This window comes from Musca autumnalis, unplaced genomic scaffold (genome assembly GCF_047663935.1).
Source record: "Musca autumnalis isolate F117 unplaced genomic scaffold, ASM4766393v1 scaffold_4, whole genome shotgun sequence".
NCBI classification, from domain to species: Eukaryota; Metazoa; Arthropoda; class Insecta; order Diptera; family Muscidae; genus Musca; species Musca autumnalis.
In genome coordinates, this window is record NW_027411977.1 from 13,924,290 (window position 1) to 13,948,028 (window position 23,739).

General features: G+C 35.7%; 1 pseudogene; it reads right to left on the minus strand.

Annotated features, from left to right (window-relative positions):
- LOC141401837 (bumetanide-sensitive sodium-(potassium)-chloride cotransporter-like) overlaps positions 1-23,739 on the minus strand; it is a 155,515-nt pseudogene that overhangs the window by 38,963 nt on the left and 92,813 nt on the right.

The following is a 23,739-nucleotide window of genomic DNA, read 5'->3' on the forward strand; positions in this document are numbered from 1 at the left end:
AGCTTCAGTTCATTGTTTGGTTTGTCCTTTTGTGTCTGGAGTATAGTGGTGGATCCATGTCTCATCAACAGTTATGAAACGACGCTTAAAATCCGTTTTATTTCGCTTAAAACGATCCAAACAAGCTTGAGAAATGTTCATTCTTATGCGTTTTTGATCGACTGTTAACAAATGCGGCACCCATCTTGCAGAAAGCTTTTTCATCTGTAGTTCTTCATGCAAAATTAAATAGACTCGATAATTTGAGATGCCCATGATATTAGCAATTTCATGCACTTTTATTCGTCGATCATTTAATTCCATATCAAGCACATTGGCTGTTTTTGGACGTCCACTGTTTTTGGACGTCCACTACGTGGTTCATCTTCAATGCTTGTACGACCACGTTTTAATTCAGCAACCCAATTTTTTACTGTTGCATATGAAGGAGCACTTTCACCTAACACATTCACCATATCATTATGAATTTCTTGTCCCGATAAACCTTTTTTATGTAAATATTTAATGACAGCACGCATTTCTAATTTTTCCATTGTAAAAAAATTGCCGATGCGTCTTTTTTGAACACCTGTTTCTATATGAAGGAGTTGTCAGATCGAAACAAAATTTAACATGTGTTCATAACAGAGGTGGAAGTTTCCAAAACACTTAACTTTTTTCTGTTTATACCGCGCTTTTTGTGCTAGGCTAAGAAGTTTCCGAACTGCCCTCGTATATGTATATGTATGGAACTTTTCGCAATTATGAGCGAAAATTGAAAAACAATTTCACGCTTAAATACAATTTGCTCATCGTAATGTAAGCCGATTTATGCTGCAGGAAATTTAAAATGTAATCATATGACATTTCCTACCCCGCAAACAATAGGTGTGTTCCCGTTTCTGTTTACATTATAATGAATTCGACAGTTTGGGTGAAATCAGCACCATGGTTATTCCAGACATTTCACGGTGCTCTTTAACCAAATTAAATGAAAGGAGCTTACACCTGGGAAGTTTTTGCGGATTCTTAAATAAATAAATCGCGGTCAAAATTCACTTTTATAGTGGGGTTTTTTAAAGTTGTCACGATTTTGCTAAAATTTCAAGATTCTAGATTCAGCCGTTTCTACTCGGTGTTGATTACCAAAATTTATTAATTAGGTCCACATTTTGAATTCTGAGGCATATTCTGACAAATTACGGAAACCAACTTCTTACCTCTCCTTTGATGCTAATTGTACCAATGAAGCGGTTAGAATACGAATCTACTGTCCAACATATAAGTGGGTTGTTTTATCGTTTTGGGTTGTTTAACCGTCCATGCTACAAAATGTCGAAATCATGATAGAAGAGTTTTCAAATCATGTTAGAGAAAGTCAAATTTTTTTAAGTTCCCAGCAAAATTAACCACTTCCTGGTTCCATGTGAAATCATGATTACATTGGTTCCCAGCAAAATTTGAAGTAAGGGGTTCCATGCGATGACGTGATTTCATGCCATCTTTTGCATTGGTTCAAACGAAGTCGTGAAAGATCCGATATTTTCATTAGCATTAGAACCCATGCAACGGAAGTCGTGAAAGGTCCGATCTTTTCATAAGAATTTGAACCCAAAGCATTGGTGGAAATGACATGCCAAAGCACTGGTGAAAATGACATATAAAAGCATTGATGTAAATTACATGCTTTGGATCCAAAAATTTATAGAATCTTTTGGGGTCCAAGCACATATAAAATTCATCGATAAAGATGCTAAAAAGATGACAACCAAGATCACTTGCACCCATGATTGAATGACATCTTTGGCATCGAACATTTTACTGGGTTCTTTTGCATGAGTTCAACATCGAATTATCATGAGTTCGAATGGAGTTGTGAAAATCCGATCTTTTTCATCGAATTATCATGAGTTCGACTGGAGTCGTAAAAGATCCGATGCTTTTCATTGAATTTTCATGAGCGGAATTGAAGTCGTGAAAGATCCAATCTTTCTCATCGAATTTTCATGAGTGCAAATGAAGTGGTGAAAGATCCGATCTTTGTCATAATATTGTCATGAGTTTAAAAAAATTGATAAGTACCCGTACAATATATGATCGAATAATCATGTACCCGAATAATTATTTACTTGCAAAAGTAATTCTTAAAATGAAAGTAAAAGTCAGAAAGAAGTGATCGATATTGGCAAAATTTACATATTTTAATTAAAAATACTATTTTAATTGTTATAAAACAAAAAGAAAAATATATTTTGTGTTTGTAAACCTGTTTCATTTTTGTGGAATTAAAAATGCATAAGTATAAAAGGGACTCGGTCTATAAACCATGAGCTGTACCCGCCGACCGACACCGATATAGTAAAACGTATCTAGCTGCAACTATTGCATTGGCTGGGCCATGTCAAGGGGATGAATAAAGCCACCTGCATATGAATACGAGCCATTTTACGACAAAACATGGCGTCCAAAATTGGAGAAGCACAGTAGAAGATCGGTGCGTTTGGAAATATATTTTTAGTTCGGCTCATGTAACAATATATTCTGTTTAGAATAAAAGCCATCTAAATAAGTATAAACGGGACCACCAAAACATGCTAACTATAACAGAATAATTAAATTGTTTAAAAATAATAGAATTCAAATTTATACTATATATCCCAAATGATGAGCCTGGTGCAGAGATTGGCATATAATTGATCGAATATTGATTTTGATTTTGGTAGATCAATATAATATATCAAAAACCACAAAGATAATAATCTTGAAAATTACATAAAAAGTAAAAAAATGACATCTGGTGATAGAAATCATCTGTGTATTGTGTTCAACAAATTACATAAATGGTCCCCATATTTTATTTCTGATTGTTTGAATTCCAGATCCATGCATTGGTGAAAAATGCCATGACAATGAACTAGTGCAAGTTCCCATGACAATGAACTGGTGCTAGATGACATGACAATGAACTGGTGAAAAATGCCGTGACAATGAATTCGTGAAAGCGTGTGTCACTCCCTTGTAAATTTCATCGATGATTCACCCGAAATTTCATCGATGCCATGTCACTTGCACCCATGATTCAGCTCATGACTTGTCATCGAACATTTAGCTGGGTTGATTACAACACCATACGGGGCCTTGAAGTTTTTGCGGTAGCAAGTAATGTAATTTCTCGATATTGCTTGTTTATTCATTGGTCGATAAAATTGCCCAAAAGCTATTTCTAAATGTCTGTTGACATCTTTATTGCTTTTAATTACACAAAGGTACGGATGTCCATTATAAAATAATAACTGTTCCAGTAATGGCGGGGTATGTCTGTGCAATATTCCTGAGATTTTATCATGTATATCAACTTTGTATATGTAGTATCGGGCGGCAAAGGTATTACGCAATCATATTAAATAGATTCCGTGGAAAACTAGCGATGCCCAAGGGTAGCGGTGTAGGGTACCACATGGTCGTCCCGTCCGAATATAGCCCTCTCTTACGTGTTTTCGGTGTGGAGGTTTTCCACCCATTGAGATTTCAAAATACCAAGTTACATCAACTTCAGAAGGAAAATGTAATAACACTCTTTAAAAGAGCTCATCGTTGTTCTTTCTATCCTTTGACTAAACACAATACCAAATTACAGCAATCTCGGTTCGAACATTTTACAAAAACCTATCGAAATACATAAAATTGGGCGATGGCGGTCCATAAAAGTTAAGACTAAAACCTACGTATATACATATGGATAGTTTTTTGCGAGTAAATTTTCTATCTTTTGGGAACACAAAATACCAATTAACAACCAATTCGGTAGAAAAATATGACAAAAATCTTCAATCGGGTGGTACCCTTACAAGGGGCCTTTGGCAAATCATGCTGCCTGATTTTTTTGCAAGGAATGTTTGTCGGTAATTTGGCCTGTTTTTGAGGCAAAAATTAATAGCGGTGGACATTTTATATGCAAAAGTAAGCTTAAACAAAGAAATACACAGTAGAATTCGTATATAGCGAACATCGGTAATAAGACACTACGTTTATAACAAACAAAGTTGTGTGTTCCCAAAGAAATTTTCTTAATATTTGTACACATATTCAACTTCTTAAATTTATCACGATTATAACGAACAAAAATTATCACCCCGCGACTAGAATTTCTTACAATTTGTTTATAAGAAACGTCGGATATAGCGAACAAATTTTGTTGTTCCTACCTTATATTCTTATTTTACCTATTTTATTAATTTCAAACCAATGAACGCGGTTAAAACAAAAAAACGCCAAAAGATTTTTATAAACATTAATATGTTTAAAATATTGATTCGCGAATAGATCTTTATAAATATTATTTTTTTAAAGCACCAAGTAAAACGCGCAATCATGATCCCTAGTTATACCGTATTACAGGTATAATTAACAAAGATGTTGACCAGTGCACTTCTGTACATTTTTTTCCACCACATGGTAAATATTTCTTTAAAGAAAATGTATTTATAGTTCAAATCTGATGCTTTTTTGCGTTTAATATTTTCTGCACAAAACTAAATATAAAAAAAAATATTTTTTCTGCAAGGAGGGCACCTTCAAAAAAGTCATATAAATAAAAAACGCAAAAAATCGAACCTTGGTAATTATATAGCTGGTTTAGAATCTTTTTCTGAAGACATTCCCGATGGCAGAATTTCGGACAAAGTTGGACAATTTTGTAAAAGTCTATAATATAAAACTACAATTTTGTAAAAAACAAAATTCTTAGGTTTTATCCTATATGATTTTTTCTGCTGTAACAAACATTTTCAAGAAAATTATTTCTTAAAACAGAAAGTACACACCGCCACCATTCCACTGAATATCACATCTATGCATTCGATTATTACCAAACTCTTACAAATTGAGTTTAAATTCTACTCTGAGTTTTAATCTTTTTTAACATTTTTTTATTTTGTCTTCGAAATTTTGATTTTAACTTCGAATTATACCGCGAGTTTTGATTATTTTGAAAAACAAATTGCACATCCATAGAATTTGACATGTTCTTTCTTCGAATCAAATTAGAAAATTCGCGATATTATAAGTTCAAAAATCGACTTTTTGCCTAAAAACCTGTCCAAGTTACCTATAGAGCGATGGCAGAATTTCAGAAAAAGTTGGTCAATTTTGTAAAAGTCTATAATATCAAACTATAATTTTGTAAAGAAATTGCCTAGATTGTATCACATGTGACGATTATTTCCGCTGTAACAACCATTTTGAAGAAAATTATATCTTAAAACTAAAAGTGCACCCCGCAACGATTCTACTGAATATCATATCTATGTATTTGATTATTGCCAAACTCTAACAAATTGCGTTTAAATTCAGCTCTAAGTTCTAATCTTTTTTAATATTTTTTATTTTGCCTTCGAAATTTTGACTTCGACTTCAAATTATTCCGCGAATTTTGATTTGAATTTTTGAAAACAAATTTCATCTATACTTATAAAAGAGTTGAGTAATGATTACTCACTGATAATCAACGCTCAGGCTAAACGGTTAGAATCTTGAAATTTTGGGTCACTCTTGGTCCGAATAGATCAGATAAGGCTGGGTTTTTTGAAATTCGAACTAGAACTGTACGAAAAGTACTAAATATGGTACCATTTGTATTTGTCGAACCGGTAGAGCTAGAATTCTGAAATTCGGAATGAGGGTCACTGATGGAGTACCAAAGGATTTTTGGAAATTCGACCTATAAGTGTACGAAAAATACTAACAGTTACTAAATTAAGTACCAGTTGTATATTTTGAAAGAATATAGCTAAAATCTTGCAATTTGGTATGGTAATAAAGGATGGGACGTGATATTGATGTAAGAAATTGTTTTGGAAATTGGTACTTATGTTTACGAAAAGTACTAAATGGTACGAAATTTGTTACAATTTTGATTCGGCTGAACGGATAGAGCTATAAATCTGAAATTTGAATTTAGGATTACTGTTGGAGTGTTGTGTTCAAAAAGTACTAAATTTGGTACAATGTGGATTTGGGTGAATGGATTGAGCTGAAAACCAGCAATTTGGAATTAGGATTCCTGTTAGAGTGTAGAATTGAGATATGGATGTAGTGTTGGAAATTCGTACTTACGTATGCGTACAAAAGTACTAAAGCTAAAAACTTGACATTTAAAATGAAAATCAAAGTTGAGAACTAGAGTTCATACAAGGGGGTGATTTTTGAAATCTGAACTCAGGTGTGCGAAAATTACTAAATGGTACTAAATTTGGTACAATTAGGATTTGGGCTCACCGGTAGAGTTGAAATCCTGAAATTTGGACTTAAGATTACTGTTGGAGTGTCTATTCGTATACATTTAGAATCCTGTTTCACTATGTCGAAAGAAACTGATTGCGAACGAAAAACACCTAAACTTTGGTTTTCATGGCAGTATTGACTTTGTGTTTGCTTTAGAGCAACTACAAAATTAAAAATCAAATTTAAAAACCAAAGTAGTTTAGTTGTTTTTCTTTCGTTTTCATTTTCGTTCGACATAGTAAAACAGGCTGTAAGATAACTGTTGAGGTGCAGGATTAAGATAGTTTTGGACATTCAGTCTTACGAATACGAAAAGTACCAAATGTCACTAAATTTGGTATCAGTTGATTTAAGTGAACGGATAGAGCTGTTATCCTGGATATTGGATATTCGTAAATGCACATTGTACAAAATTTGTTACCTTTTGACATTTGCTAAAATGTAGAACTGAAATGTGTTGTAGTTTTGTAGAATATATATTAAATTAGATATAGGTGTAGGAATAAAGGTGGAATTCGGTATTTTGTTATTATAATCACTGTTGTTGTGTAGGATTGAGATATGGATGTGGTTGTGTAAATACATACGTTAAGAATGCGAAAAGTACTAAATGATACAGAATTTGGAAAAGGTTTTGAAAATTCGTACTTATGTATACGAAAAGTACTAAATTGTACTATAATAGGTTTTAGGTTTAGAATATGTAGAGCTGGAAATGAGAATCGCGTTTGGGGTATAAGGAGGTAATTTTATAAACGTATACCATCTATGTGTACGAATGTTATAAAATTTGGTACCATTTTGGTATTTCATAAACGGATAGAGCTGGATTCTAAAAGCTTAGTGCTGTTGTTTGGTTGGTTGGTTTACGTGGTGGCTATACTTTATAGCCTCAATTAGTATGTAATAGATACCGTTTTGAAAAACCACACCACTCGTTCAGAGATTGCTATTTCGTTGTTGCATGTTGGCAGTTAAATCCAGCCTGATGAGTTAAGGAATCGCAGAAGGTCTCCCAGACCCACTTCTGTTATCTATGTGATATCACGAAGGAACGGTTGTCTTAGAGCTTTGAATCGTCGTTGCATTTGTGCAGGGCAGGAACAGAGGAGGTGCTCAACAGTTTCCTCCTCTTCTTCATTCCCGCAGCTACGGCAGTGGTCATTGTGCGGTAGATTTAAACGTTTTGCATGGTTACCAATTGCCCAGTGACCGGTTAACACTGCAATAAGTCTTGCAAGGTTCCGTCGCGTTTGATTGATTAGGAACTTAGTTCGTTTGGCGTTGTATTGAGGCCACGTTAATTTTGATATCTTGCATGTTGCCGTTTTGTCCCATCTACTTTCAGCCAGTGATAGATAGTGTTTGTAGATATCCCCTTTAACTACTCCCATTGGAATTGCGACTGACGCCTTTGGGAGTTCGTTAGAGGCGGATCCTGCTCTAGCTAACTCGTCTGCTTTTTCGTTCCCAGCAAGTCCCTTGTGGCCCGGGATCCAAGTGAGAACTACTCTTGACAGACGCCCTAGTTTGGCAAGTTCTTCTTTACAATCTTTCACTAGCTTTGATGTGACAGCGTTGGATTTTAGTGCTAGGAGCGCCGCTTGACTGTCGACGAAGATTCCTATTGAGTTTGCTGTGTGATGCTGTAAAAGTTCAGTACAGGCCTCCTTTATTGCCAGTATCTCCGCTTGAAAGACACTACAGTACTCAGGTAGCTTTGTAGATGTGTATATGTTTGCTTCTTCCGAAAACACACCGGATCCGACTCCACATTTCATCTTGGAGCCGTCCGTGTATACCTTAGTGTCATATGCTATCAATGGTGATCCATTACTCCATTCTCTTCTGCTTGGAAATTTGATTACAAAAGGCTGATCAAAATCCAATGTAGGTACGCAGTAATCAGCAGTGGTTGTTATTTCTTTCGGAAGTTTTTGAAGCATGCACGCATGTCCGTAAGCTCTGTCTCTCCACATTCCTAGAGCTCGGAGTCTTACCGCATTACATGTTGCTGTTGCTTTGATGTGTAAATCAATTGGCAAAATGTGCATCATTATATTAAGGGCTTCGGCCGGACACGTTCGCATCGCCCCTGTTGCCCCGATGCATGCAGATCTTTGTATGCTGTATAGTTTTTTCTGTGTTGTTTTCTTGTCAACTGCTGGCCACCACACTAGTGCTCCATATGTGAGAATTGGTCTGATTATGCTGGTGTACATCTATAACACCATTTTAGGTTTGAGGCCCCATCGGCTTCCAAACAATTTGCGACATGCGTAATATGCAACAGTTGCTTTGTGAGCACGGTGTTCCACGTTACGTTTCCATGATAGCTTTGAATCTAGGATGATTCCTAGGTACTTGGCATGATCTAGGGGTATTTCCTGACCTCGAAGTCTTGGTAGATTAGGTATTGCATATTTGGTCTTTGTGGTGAATAGCACCATCTCAGTTTTCCCTGGATTCACTCCCAGACCACATCTTGTGGCCCAAGTATCTAGCGATCTCAGGGCTCCGCACATAATGTCACTTATTACGGTCGGAAACAAACCAGAGACGAGTATTACCACATCGTCCGCATAGGCAACCACCTTAATCCCCATGTGGTCAAGTTTATTGAGAATTTCATTGATGACAAGGAGCCAAAGTAATGGCTAGATAACTCCTCCCTGTGGAGTTCCTCTGTTCACGTGCTTTGACAGTGTACTGTTTCCCAGTGTGGCATTAATAACTCTGCTTTGCAGCATGGTGGTAATCCAACTACTGATGAGTGGTTCCACGCCGAAGTTATCAAGTGCTTGTTTTATAGCTGATGTACTGACGTTGTTAAAGGCACCTTCTATGTCTAGGAAAGCAGCTAAAGTAAATTGTTTGTGTTCTAAGGACTTCTCTATAGTCCTAACGACTTCATGTAGGGCTGTATCCGTCGAGCGCCCTTTAATATAAGCATGTTGGCTAGAAGATATGATGTTTGAGTTGTCCATCTTTTCTCGAATATACACGTCGATGAGTCTTTCGAGCGTCTTAAGTAGAAATGATGAAAGGCTTATTGGTCTGAAGTCTTTAGCATTTTCGTGACTACGTTTTCCTGCTTTGGGTAAGAAGACAACCTTTACCTGTCTCCAACTCGTTGCAACGTAGTTAAGGAATATACATCTACTATAAATGTATACTAGCCAGGGATTTATTATTTCCTCTGCACATTGTAGCATTTTTGGTATGATTCCATCTGGTCCTGGAGATTTGTAGGGAGAGAAGCTGTTTATAGCCCACGTGACTTTATTCGGACTTATTATCTTATCAACTTCACTGTTGTTATTATCTACAGCTGTAGTGGGTCGCATTTCTTCGGTACTGTCCGAGCAGCCGGGGAAGTGCGTGGTAAGAAGGATTTCAAGAGATTCGGCTGAGTTTTCGGACCAGGTGCCGTTGTTTCTCTTTATATAGGTAGGATTCGAATGACCTTTTGCCATAACTTTACTTAGTCTGGTTGTATCTTTGGTATTTTCTAGCGATCCGCAAAAATCAACCCATGATTGCTTTTTTGCTTTGGCTATGGCTTTTTTGTACTCCTTTAGCTTATCCTTGTATGACTGCCAGGATCCGCTTTGGTAGCTGGCGTTGAAAGCTTTCCGTGACTCTTTACGCAGTTTAGAGAGTTCGGATGTCCACCATGGTGGATAGTGTTTTTTCGATCGTGTCATTGGACAGGATACTTTAAAGGCTGTGTCTAGTGATTTCTCCAGAATAGATACAGCTTTGTCAATACATGTTGTAGTGTCGCCTTTTTGAGGAGAGCTGGGAAGTTTATCTTTTAAAACCCTATTAAATTTCTCCCAGTTTGTTCTTTTGGGGTTGCGAAAGCAATTTGTTGGCGTTTCTTTTTCAGATATATTAAATAGTATCCAATTGTGATCTGAGAAAGAATTCTTATCGGATACCATCCAATTAGCAATTTCAATATGTCGTTTATCGGATACTAAGGTTAGATCAATGACATCTTGCCATCCCCTAAAGTTATCCGAGCTTGGAAATACAAATGTTGGGTTAGTACCTCTATTGCATATAGTGAGATTGTTAGTATTAATGAAATCTAAAACTGACACACTTCTGTCGTTGATTTCAGAGCTACCCCACAGGGTATGTCTTGCGTTTGCGTCGCAGCCAATGATAACGGTGTTGTGTGTGTGTATGGCTCCCAAGGTGTCCAAGACCTCGCTTGGTGGTGCTTCCCTTGAGTGAGCCATATAACAGGATGCGATAAAGAACTGTTTACCATTTTTCAGTTCCACTCTTGCCACGGTGAAGTCCGCTGTACTATACTGAGGACACAGAAATGCATTTATGTTTCTTTTAACAATTAGACATGATCTTGGCTTACCTTTATCCTTCATGTATAATGTATTGTATTCTCTGCTATCAAGTCCCTTTACTTCATTCTCAAAGACGTATGGTTCTTGTATAATGCCTATGTCTAGATCCTCCTCCACCAGAAGGATCCTCAGGTTATCTAAAGCTACCCTAGAGTGCTTCAGATTGATCTGAACGACCTTAACCCATTTCGTACTTGGTGTTCGATTTTTCGAACAGTAAAATCACTTTTTTTCAAAAAAATATTTATGGATGAAAAAGGTTAAATTTTAAACATGTTTTGGTATATGTATAAAGTCTAATCTGTCAGCAAATAAAAAAAAATTGTTCCCTTGAAAACAACACCTACCCCTCGATGTTAAGGGTAGATTTTTAAAACCTATATTTTTGGATCTTTTTTAAATTAATTTTAAAAAATTATAGAAAAAATGAAATTAAAAAAGTAATCATGGGGAATTATTGCCAATATATGTAGTCGTTTCAGTAAATATAGAGAACTTGAATTACATGCGCAAGCGCGACTTTACAGATGTGCAAAGTTGACTGTTCGAAATTTCGAACGCTGGTACTTAACCTACATATCGATGGGTATATCAAAATGTGGAAATTTACTGACAAATTGCGGGGAAAAGTTATTATAGCACCATATAACACTAAATACTAATTTTCAGCCATTTCTAAAGGATAGTACGGCTAAAAGCCTGAAATACCCTAAAAACGTTAGGTACAATTCAATGGAGGCTATATAAAACGTGGACCTATGCTGACAAATTTCTGGAGGAAATTTAAGTAACCTCAAAAGAGGCTAAATATGTATTAATTTACAGTCATTTCTGTAGGATAATGCAGCTAAATCCTTGAAATCTCCCGAATATCGGGCGGTACCGTTCTATGGGGGGCAATCCAAAACGTGGACCAGTGCTGACACATTTCGGGGAAAGGTTTTGTAGGTCCAAAGAAGTCTTAATACCAATCTTCAACCATTTTTTCATACAAAAATGGTGAAATAAATCAGTAAAACGGCAAATAAATCAATTTTATTTTACTTCTATACATATAGCTTAAGTACCAGCGTTCGAAATTTCGAACACCACTTTCCGGGAAAACGAAAAATCGGAAAAATTTTTTGAGTTGATTTTTGACATCAGTGGGTCCTAATTACCCTAAAAAGTGCTTTGTTTTTAAAAAAATAAATAAAAATTTTTTCTCGGTACGATATGGGTTAAGCATAGTTTTAATGGGGGGATGATGTGGATGGCCCCTCTAGCTGCATATTATCGAGCAGCTTTTCGGCATCGTCGACGTCAACACCATCGTCTTCTCCGTTCGGGCCAAGTGGGCGTAGTATCTTTACTTTGGCTTCCCTTACGCCAAAGAACAGTTTGTTGCCTAGTCTCTCCAGTGCCTCTACTCCGGCCTCTGTTATCGAGAGAACCAAGCTCATACTATTATTATTGGGTGGTTCCATGGCGATTACAGACCATTCGTCCATTGGAACGTCTTTGTTCATTTTCGCCAGACCTTGCAGTGATTTGGGGCCGTCGCAGTCTATCTTGGGCAACCAAACTCTGGCTCGAGGTCTCATAGGGATATCTTGGGCTGGTATCAGCCGCAGGCTGATGTCTTCCCAAGCATCGCTGATCTTTGCGATACATTTCTCCAAGAATCCCTTTGAGAACTCGTCCATGCATTTGATTACCCTATAACCACGGTGTACCTCGCTAGAGTCGAAATGGGGCACAGGAGAATCGTCGTTTGCGAAAACATGTTCCATAACTTATTCTGACAACTTTGTTTCTACCATGCCCCATTCCGCTGTGGTGATAGGGGACAGCTTGTTATTCTTGTCGTTGGCCACGGCAACCATCAGGTTATCCTTAACGACTTCGTTGAATGGGCGTTTTATTGTTGAAGAGGCAGTGGTGTTATGCTTTAACTTTTTCCTCTTTGCGGGCTTATTGTCCTCTGTGCGAGAGCGTTCACGCTTGGAGGATGTTGGTTGTTCATTTGTAGAGGCTTTAGCTTTTTCGTATTCCTCTACGATTTTAGTGTAGGTAATCTTGTCTTCTTCATCCCGTTCATGGACTGTACCTTCTGCAGCATTCTTAGCAATTTTGCTGAGAATATACTTTGCCTTCTGGTACAGGGCCTTACGAACGTCGGACGGGCTTTTTTTCTTTTTGTTAGACTGACCATCTTCAGTGACGGTTAGAGTTTGTGTATTAGTTTTATGTTGCTGAAGTGAGTCAGAGCTGTTTGCAGTGCTGACTACACTTGGTTGGCTAGCTGCCAGCTCCTGGCTGGAGGCTAAAAGTTCATCCTCGGATGAGTTGCCACACTGCAGCCGAGGGGTAGTTTTGTTTTGGTTTTTGTTTGTTTGTTTAGTATTTTTTCCATAGATTGTTCCCACGAGTGTGCCGTAAGGGGATGGACCATCGTACGCAGTGACGGCTTGCGCAGACTAGGCTAATTATAAGTACCCCCGACCCGTGCCCTGGCGTCGAGGGGGAGTTGCTAGCGACCAGACTTCTTTAGGCACTTGTCGGCCATTCAGATCCTCGGCACAACTCCATCACCTTGATCTTAAAAGTGTATGTATATGTCACTCACCTAAAGGTGAGCTGTGGATTATCAGTTCGCCTGCTTGGGTCGTGACAAAGGTGGATAACCTTTGGTCAGTCACACTTTCCTGTGTACAAGATGTCATGTAGAATGAATACTAGGTCTTCATTCAGAATGTACAAGATGTCATATAGAATGAATATTAGGTCTTCATTCAGAATGACATGTCGAGCACAGAAAATTGTGACCTAAGCCCCCGCATCGCGTCAAGATTGTTACCCCTGACGGAGGAGTGCTGTTGTTTAGATTAGGGATTTTTTGAAATGCATGCAAATTCTGCAATTTAGTACAGAGGTCGTTGTGAGTTGAGTTATGCAGGTTGTGTTGGAAAGTTCAGAATTGCACTAAATTTGGTGTTTGTGGAAGCAATAAAGCGGGAATTAAATTGCTAGAGTATGAAAAGTACCAAGGGGTATCAAATTGGACAACGGAATAGAGGTAGAATTCTGAAAATTATTATTAGGTTCACTGTTAGATGTGGTCACTGTTAGAGTGTACTCAAAGTACAAACTAAAGTAAGAAAAATTAAAAATTGTACTGAATATTGTTCTATTGGCTTTATGTTAACGCCAATGCGGTTTATAAACAATCCTTTACAGGAAGATTTTTACCCCTTGATAAACTGAAATACCTCAAAAAATGCACATTAAATAAAATTGTTTGAATAAAGATTTTCTGACCTGTGATACCACAAATTACGAAATTAGGTCTACTTCTGTTGTGAAATGTAAATAAATCTTCACAATACCCTAAACTGAAGTGAATTTTTTTTTAATCAAGATTCTATATCCTCCGAGTATTCAAAGTCCAAATTTTAGACGATTGGAAAATGTAGATTTGTTGCTGTTTTAAAATAGACTAAGTGAAGTGTAAATAGTTAACGTGACTTCCATGGTCATTTTGAATACCGGACATTTTAGGGAAGTATTCGGGTCCTAGGCGAAACCGCTGAACCTAGAACCTTGAATTTGGAATGTGAGTTACTGTTGGCGTATAAGTGTTGGATAAGGTTGGCTGTTTGGAAATTCTTACTGGAAGGGTACGAAAAGAACCAAATTCTTTGTTAATGAAAGGGTAAAACCAGAAATTTCTAACGTAAGTCACTGAAAGTATGTATCTTCGATATAAGGTCGTAGTTTTGGAAATTCGAATTAAATGGGAAATAAATACTGCGCGATTTTTAGCGAATGGATAAAGCAATAAATCTGAATTTTTAAGACTTGGGCGCTAATAAGGTGTAGTGGTTACATACTACGATTTCTTGGAAATCCAACTAAAGGCGAAGGAGCATGACTTAAATTAAATAGAAATTTAAATAGCTAATAGTATACAAAAATCTATGGTCCATCATCAGTGTTGTTTATTTGTATTTTATTTCCTTTCCGCATACGAAGAAGCGGGCACTTAGCTAGTATCCTTATAATTTGACATGTTCTTTCTTCAAATCATATTATAAAACTCGCGTTACTTAAAGTACAAAGATCAATTTTTTGCCTAAAAACCTGTCCAAATTACCTATAGTGTCCTGTGTAAAACATTCAAAATATCAAAAATCCATGAGTGCTGTTCCATGGAGGGCTATGTAAGAACCTATACCGACAAATTTCTGGTGGATTGTTTTATACCCTCAACGAAGACCAAATACCACATTTCAGCCATTTCGGTGGGATGTTGATACCACAATCTTCAAAATACCTAAAATCAAAAGATAGCGTTCTATGGGGAATATGATAAGACGTGGTGGAAAGTTTTGTACCCCCAACGAAACCTAAATACCAAATTTCAGCCATATCAGTGGTACATTGAGGCCACAACCTTCAAAATATCGAAAATCGGGAGGTACCGTTCTATGGGGGCTTTAGTAGATCTATACCGACAAATTTCAGGTGGAAAATTTCTAAGTACCTAAATTCAGCTACTTCGGTGGGATAATGAGGCTAAAACCTTCAAAAAACCGAAAATCGGGAGGAACGGTTCTATAGGGGCTATATCAAAACGTGAACCGATATTGCCCATTTTCAATACCAAACATCCTAGGAGTAATATAAAATTCTGTACCAAATTACAAAGTTATATCTTTAAAATTGCGAGTTGTATCTTGATTTCAACAGACGGACGGTCGAACAGACGGACGTGGCTATTTCGACTTAGAATTTTATGCTGATCAAGAATATATGTAAATACTTTATGGGGTCTCCAACGAATATTTCGATGTGTTACAAACAGAATGAATAATTTAATTATACCCTCCATATTATGGTGGAGGGTATAAACACGAAAATCGAATACGCGTAACACACGAAATTTGAAAATAATGGTTATTTTTTATCGTTAACCACATAACGGTGACTTAAAAAAATGGTCAAAATGCCAGTACATACAAATTTTTAAATCTTTTGGGAGTCATGTTTTTTTATCAATTCACCTTATATGTATGCTTTTTGGTCATCTCAAAGACAAATTTAATAAAATATGTCAGCCAAAACCTGAGGGTATAAAAATAAAAAATGTTGTTGTGAATTCTTTTTGTTGTTTCTTTATTTATTGATTAGCATATAATCTAACTAGATAATTTACATTAATTAATTAAAATCGACAATTGAGTTAACAATACAATTAATTATTAAGTTAGTAAAAATACACAATAATATTGTCATAAAAATACAATAAACAATGGTTTTGTCTGGCTATGTCGGCAACTTAATGTATCTGCGTGTAAGTGTTTCTTTTTTTAATGTTAACAATTAGTTTCCCTGCGGGGAAATAAATTAGTTTAAAAATAGTTTATAAGTAGTTCAAAAATGACCACAAGTGGTTATTTTTCGTTTATTTTCCACTGCGCCAACTAACTACTTTAACGTGGGGTGAGCTAGGCAGTGGACAGTTGTCCAACTCTGCATTACTTTTAACTAGTTATAAACCAAATATTTTTAACTAATTTATATCTAACTATTTTTTGACTTTTTATAGTCAGTTTAAAATTGTTGTTTTTTAATTTTTTTGTTTATTATATTTTATTTATTTTTTATTTCTTTTAATTCTCTCTTTTGGTTTTATCTTTGAATTTTTATTGTGACTCCAGTTGTTTCTCAGTTATTTTCCCTTGTTGTTCCTCTTTTGGTATGTCGAGTCTATCGAAACTAGCTTGTATAATTGTATGTTGCTTTCATATCGAAATAATTACGAACGTGAATTATTTCCGTCGAAAAAACACTATTGAACATTCAACGTTTTCAACTGGTTGATCTTTACATGACTTTTCAACTAATTTATAGTTGGTTGCAGAAAAATTGCTTTGTAACCGACTATTTTCCTACTGGTTAATAACTAGTTGGAAAGTAATGCAGAGATAGTCAGTTCTCCATTTGTTTAGTTTTCAATCTGGTTGATCTATAGATGACTTTTCAACCAATTTGTAGTTAGTTTTAGAATAATACATTTATAACTATTTTGTAAACCGGTTAAGAAAAGTCCCGCAGGGTTTGTTTAAAGACTAAATAAATTACAAATTAAAAACATACAATAATGCATCAAACAATTTTGAACAACAAACACTAGTTTACAAGAAATTTACTTAACAAAAAATTTTTAAAATTAAATGGAAAATTTTGTTTTTTTTTTAAAATAGTCTGGCTTAATCCCATTGTTCTTGTTTTAATATTTTAAAACAACTATTTTATTAGTGGAAAAGATTTGGCATTGTTCGCCAAGGGGTAAGGCAGGGAATACTATAGTTTCGATCCACGCCACTGGATCTCATCAGTTCCCTTGTTTCTTGTTTGTGGATATTCTCCACCGAAGTTATTTTTCAATAACTTCTTCAACAAGAATCTTTTTATACCCAAACATCAATCGTCAGCTCGAAGTATAAAGAAGAAGTTATTGAAAAATAACTTCGGTGGAGAATATCCACAAACAAGAAACAAGGAAACTGATGAGATCCAGTGGCGTGGATCGAAACTATAGTAGTCCCTGTCTTACCCCTTGGCGAACAATGCCAAATCTTTTCCACTAATAAAATAGTTGTTTTAAAATATTAAAACAACAACAATGGGATTAAGCCAGACTATTTTGAAAAAACAAAATTGCAGTCGCTATCCCAATAAAAAAACGCCACAATGCTTCAAATTAAATGGAAAAAGTTAAAAGTAAAAAAATCGTGTTTTTATATAAGAGACAGTTTATCTAAACGGACAATTTTTAACTGATACTAAAATAAGGTGACAAACTAAAATAGAAAAAAAGCTCTATAGCTGGGATGGGCTGCTTTGCATAGGCATTGTCTCCAGGTTGCAAACACATGCTCGTTTATTGTTGTCTAATGCTCTGGAAATTGTGTTGTGGAAAGTCAAAGCGGTCGGTAATGGTCTAAAGACAACAGACTGTCATCTCTATTCTCTGCATGGTGTGGTGTCGGTGTGGTATGTAGTGGCATGTTTTGTTGTGGAAACTATTTTATAAGACATTTACCTAAAATACAAATCATAATAAAACAAGTAAAAAAGTATCAGTCGTGCCGACAGAGATATACCCTCAGCCAATGTGTAGTGAAACTTTCATTTTTGGGCAGATCGAATGAACTTAGAATCTTTTCAGAATTTTGTGGCCCTTTTTGTACATTTGCACTTGCCGACAAAAATGTGGATTAAGATTTAAGTTCAAATGTGTTGCAGAGGAGGTACTTGAAGCAATGGACCGACATAGTATATTATGGCAGTCGATCTTACTTTGGGAGTCCAATTTTGAACAAAATCGGTTGATCAGTTCGAGAGTTATCGTGCTCTCCAGCCACTACATATATATTTATACCTTTCGGTCTGTTTTCTCAAGAAGTATGTACTTGCGCCTGAAAAAACTTTTACAGTCGTAATGGATGCAGCGAATGCAATTTGTTTCTTCTTAAAGTGAACTTATCCGAAATTTTGTGTGGGAGGTACCCGAAGGGGTGGACAAATGTAGTACATATTCGAACCTGATCTATATCTGGTGAATGTTCCTACAATGACATTCGATCAGCCTTTTGAAGTCAAATTTCCAAGCAAGAAAGAATGGAATAATGGATTACCACTGACAGGCCATGACATCAAGGTATACCCAGATGGCTCCAAGATAAAATGTGGAGTCGGCTCTGGTGTCTTCTCAGATGATGCAAACATATCTACATCCATAAAGTTACCTGACGATTGCAGTGTTTTTCAGGCGGAGATACTGGCCATAAAGGAAGCTTGTATTATTCTCTTAAAAATCCACACATCAAACTCAATAGGAATTTATGTCGACAGTCAAGCGGCGCTCCTTGCACTAAAATCTAACTCTGCCACATCAAAGCTAGTGAAAGATTGTAAAGAAGAACTTGCTAAACTAGGGCGTCTGGCAAGAGTAACTCTCACCTGGATCCCAGGCCATAAGGGGCTTGATGGGAATGAAAAAGCGGACGAACTAGCCAGAGAAGGATCCGCCTCTAATGAACTCCCAAAGGCGTCAGTCGCAAAACCAATGGGAGTAGTTAAAGCGGATATCTTCAAATACTATCTATCATTGGCCGAGAGTAGATGGGACAAAACGGAAACATGCCGAATATCAAAATCTACATGGCCTCAATACAACGCCAAACGTACAAATTTCCTAATCAGCCAAACGGAACCTGGCAAGACTTATTGCAGTGTCAACCGGTCACTGGGCTATTGGTAACCACGCAAAGCGTATAAATATGCCACACAACGACCACTGTCGCAGCTGCGGAGATGAAGAAGAGGAGGAAACTGTGGAGCACCTCCTCTGTTCCTGCCCTACACTAATGCAACGACGACCGTTCCTTTATAATGTCGCCGAGATAGCCGAAGTAGGTCCGGGAGACCTTCTGCGATTTCTCAACTCATCAGGTTGGATTTAACTGCCAATTGAATACTACGAAATTACAATCCTTGAACGAGAGGTGTGGTTTTCAAAACGGTATTCCTTATATAATAATTGAGGCAATAAAGTATAGCCACCACGTAAACCAACCAACCATATCTGGTGAATATATTAGGTTGTGTAAAGTGTAGAGCGAATGGGTCACTACTTCAAGAGTTATCGGGCTCAAAATTTTTCGGAACATTTTTGAACTTTTGTGGGGGAGGTACCTGAAAGATTGGACCGATATGGCTTATCTTCGAACTTAAACTAAGTTTGGACAAAATATTACGAAAGCCAAATTCTAGACCGAATCGGCAGATCCGTTCGAGAGTTATCTTGCGCTCCAACCACCACACACGGTGTCATAAGATTTTTTTTGCAATTTTCAGTCTAATTTCTCAGGATGAAACTTGTACCGTCGTATAGAGAACAGTGAATAGAAGTTGCTACAACAAATCAAAGCGATTCGAGAGCAGCTTCTAAACTGAACTTTTCCGAAATTTTGTGTGGGAGGTACCCGGAGGAGTGGACCAATTGGGTCCATATTGGAACCTAATCTAAGTCTAGCAGAAATTTTACGATGGACAAAATCGGTTTATCCGTTCGAGAGTTGTCGTGCGCACCAGCCAGACAGACGGACAGACGGACGGATATTGCTAAATCGACTCCAAATTGTCTGAAACGGATTTCGTCTAAACATACTTGGGGTCTAAAACCATTATTTCGATGAGGCACATTTTGCCCGTATGAATGTTAGCATAAATGCTGGGGGTATAATTAAAAAATATATATATTTATGTATATATACAAGTTACATCAATATATTTTTCAAATTTTAATTTGAACAAAATCTTTATTTCAATATGCAAGTTACATCAATACAAATTGTTGTGTGTTTTATTTTTAATTATGTTGGCCGAGCAGCGTTGCTGGCTCTTATGTTCTTGACTTGCGACGGCAGAGTGAGTGTTACTCTTTGTTTTGAAAATGTTCTTCCCACCAAACTGCAACATCAGCATTTTCATTTTATTTTACTTCTCGCAGCAAAACTGCAAACTCAGCGTCTGGCAATTCAGTGGGTATTTTGTATGTTTATTGTTAACTCAATTCATTTGGTATTTTTTATGTTTATGTGTTAACTTACATACATATATACAAAATTATGTCTCTTCCCAGCTAGCATTTGGAAGATTGTTTTTCCAAACATCACATTGCGGAGTCTATTTTGAGTCCTTTTTGTGACCAAAAACTGATTAAGTAGCTTGTATGTTCAGAAAGGGACTCGAAAGTCACTCCCGGTAATTATTAAAAAGAGTTCAATTTAAAATACAAAAACAAATGTGTGGCAATCATATAAATCATTGAGGCGTTTCAAATGTGACTATTTTTTGTTATTTATTGTCACATTTTGACCACCGGAAGATTGAAAAATGCTTAATCAAAAAAGGGTCATGCAGGTGTTTGAAAAGTGATTATAATTACGTACCTTCTGATCATATTTTAAACAGATAGGTGATTAAAAACCGATTGTTTTGTTTTATTTGTCTAAGCATATGGTTTGGTTGTAAATAATTCTCATATACACTTTCTCCAAAACTTTGATATAAATGTAACGTATAATATTAAAAGTACAGACAAACATAACACATGTTCAGGTTTTGTCAAGGGAAATGAAGAATCAGTATACTAACCACCGAGCAACATAAATGATAAGTAAAAGTCATATCAAAGCAGAAAAGACAACAAAACAAAGGAAAGAAACAAAAAGCAAAGAAGAATAAAAAGAAAATTCTTTTAATTTTCGTCTAATAAAAAGACTCAAAAATAACTCTTTAAAGACTCATAAACGATTATAAACATGACTCAAAAAAGAGTACTAAATTAATCAACATATCACCAATAAATTATTAAAAGACTTTATATACCATCAGAAAATTGGCAAAAATGACTCAAAACTAATGCAGAGGAAAACTCATTTTGTGATTTGTTTATAAGAGTCGCCTGAGATTACGTTTTCCTCCCGACAAAGGAGTCATTTGTGATCAGAAAATGAGCTCATATTCCAGCTTTTTAATCGTGCAGTATGATCAAAAAAGTCTCGAATTTGATTAAAAATTTCAAAAAATACTGGTTGGGTTTAAGCTTATACATATCTAACTATGTATTTATATGTATTTTTGTTTATACACAATTCTCCTTATTGTTTTCGTTTCACATTTCATATTTAACTGTGTTTCCGGTTTTTGTTGAAATTCTTCTTCATTCTGTTTTGTGTAAAAACCTATTTAATATTTATGTTTCGCGCTTCATTGGATTTTAACTTTCCTCTTCGTTCTTCTCGTCTTTCCTTCAATACACTGGTCAGATTTCCACGAACAAACGGGAACGGTGGCATATCACGAATTAAACTTCACAATTGTGACAATTTCTTCGATGGCATGGACAATGTCATTACAACCAAATCGGATTTTGTTGATTGCTCTCGTAAATATTCACGTAAACGTAAATTGCGATTCGTTTTGTCCTGTACAACCATCATGTCATCCTCCGTAATGGCAACTGCAATGACAATAAAAATAAACCACAAAATTAACAATAAAACACTAAGAAGAAAGAGAAGATGATAAATCAAATAATAGACAAATCAACAAAACATGAATATTAAGAAACAAACAAAATGTTATCTATCCACCACCCTCATCTCCCGAGACACAATGAAACCAAATTTAACAAAATTTGCTACAAATGTAACTTGACGTTTAACTAGGGGTAGATTAGTTGGGAAAAATATTTTCAGTTGGGAAAAATATTTTTTTGTATCCGGCAGGCAATAACTTGTTTGAAATGTAACTAAATTTGTATACCCTACACCACTATGCACAGTGGATGCGCCCAACGACAAAAATAAAAAAATTAAAGTCATCGTTTTAAAAATTTAAAGATGCAAATCGCTTCAAAACATTCCAAATTTTTCGAAACTCTACTCATTGTTTCCATTTTTCGCAGTTCGTAAGGAGAAAAAGTCTCACAAACATGACTAATTTTGAAGAAAAAATGTATTTAAAAATGAGAAAAATCGCTGATATCGTATTGGACACTCTACTGGACGAAGTACTAATGGAATTGAAGGAAAAGGGTATCAATATAAAATTACTGACCAAATATGTCGATGACATATTTGCAATTATAAACAAAAGTGACGAACAAATCATATTACACCTTCTTAACACATATCACCAAAAAATCAAATTTACCATAGAGAAAGAAGAAAACAATAGACTAGCCTACTTGGATATGTTGATAATAAGAGACATGGATAAAATCAAAACAGATTGGTACACTAAAAAAATGGCATCTGGACGAATAATAAACTTCCATTCGACACAACCAAAAAATATGAAAGTGAATACTGCAAAAAGTTTACTGAATAAAGTCCTTTTCTTAAGCGACGAGCAATTCAAAAACAACAACATACACAAATTTACCGACATTTTAACCAAAAACTGCTATCCACCTGCACTAATAAACCAAATCATAAATAGTACTAACACAAACGATAATAAAAACATTGAGAAAACGGAAAAATGTTTCCTCAGTTTACCGTATGTTCCTAAACTTACAGAGACTAAATGTATGAAAGACATCATTGATAACACAACAACATCACTAGCATACAAATCAAACGAAACACTTCAAACACTATTTAAAAGGCACAAAACAAAAAGAGACAGATTACAGCAGAGCAATGTTGTTTACGAAATTACATGTAAAGGCAATGACAAAGAGGAATGTGGAAGAGTATACGTTGGCACAACCAAACGAAAGCTAAGTATACGAATGAGCGAACATCAAACTGACATTAGGAATGGTTCAGAAAAAACAGCACTCTCTCAACACATTAAAGACAGTGGACACACAGCGGACTTAAAAAATGTCAAAATACTGGATAAGGAAAGAAAAGAGAACAGAAGATACACACTAGAAAGTTTAAGGATACAGCAACGAATTGACAGATCAGTAAACACAAAAGAAGATAAAGACAAGACAAAACATCAGTATTCCATTGCAATCAAGCAATAACAGTTCTGTGATATTAGCTTAGTTTTAACTTTAATTATTTTTGCAATTATTTTTCTATTATTTATATTAATTTATGTGTGTGCAGTCCCGTTTTTTAATATAAGAAAAAAGTTTAAAATAATGTGAAATATCTAATGTAAGTTAAAACAAGTGAAATATCTAACAGAAAAAAGTCTAATAAGAATCTCCCTTTTTATTTTGTTACTAGAATTTCGCCAATAAAATAACACTCTTGAGAAAGTTGGAATAAAACCAACGAAACGTCGAGTGGAAATGAAATAAAACTTAGTTTTTTATTCTCATTAAAAATACCTGACCAAAAAGCCCAACAACAACACATTTCAGTAAGAAAAATAGTTATATTCTAAGCAAATTTATGAAACAAAGGACTATTATTAACACCTTAACTTAAGTTGAACCACTTATGAAAATTATGAATCTAGTTATGAAAATTTCTGTAAATTGCAAGGGTTGGCAAATATTTGGGTTATAATATTGGTCAAA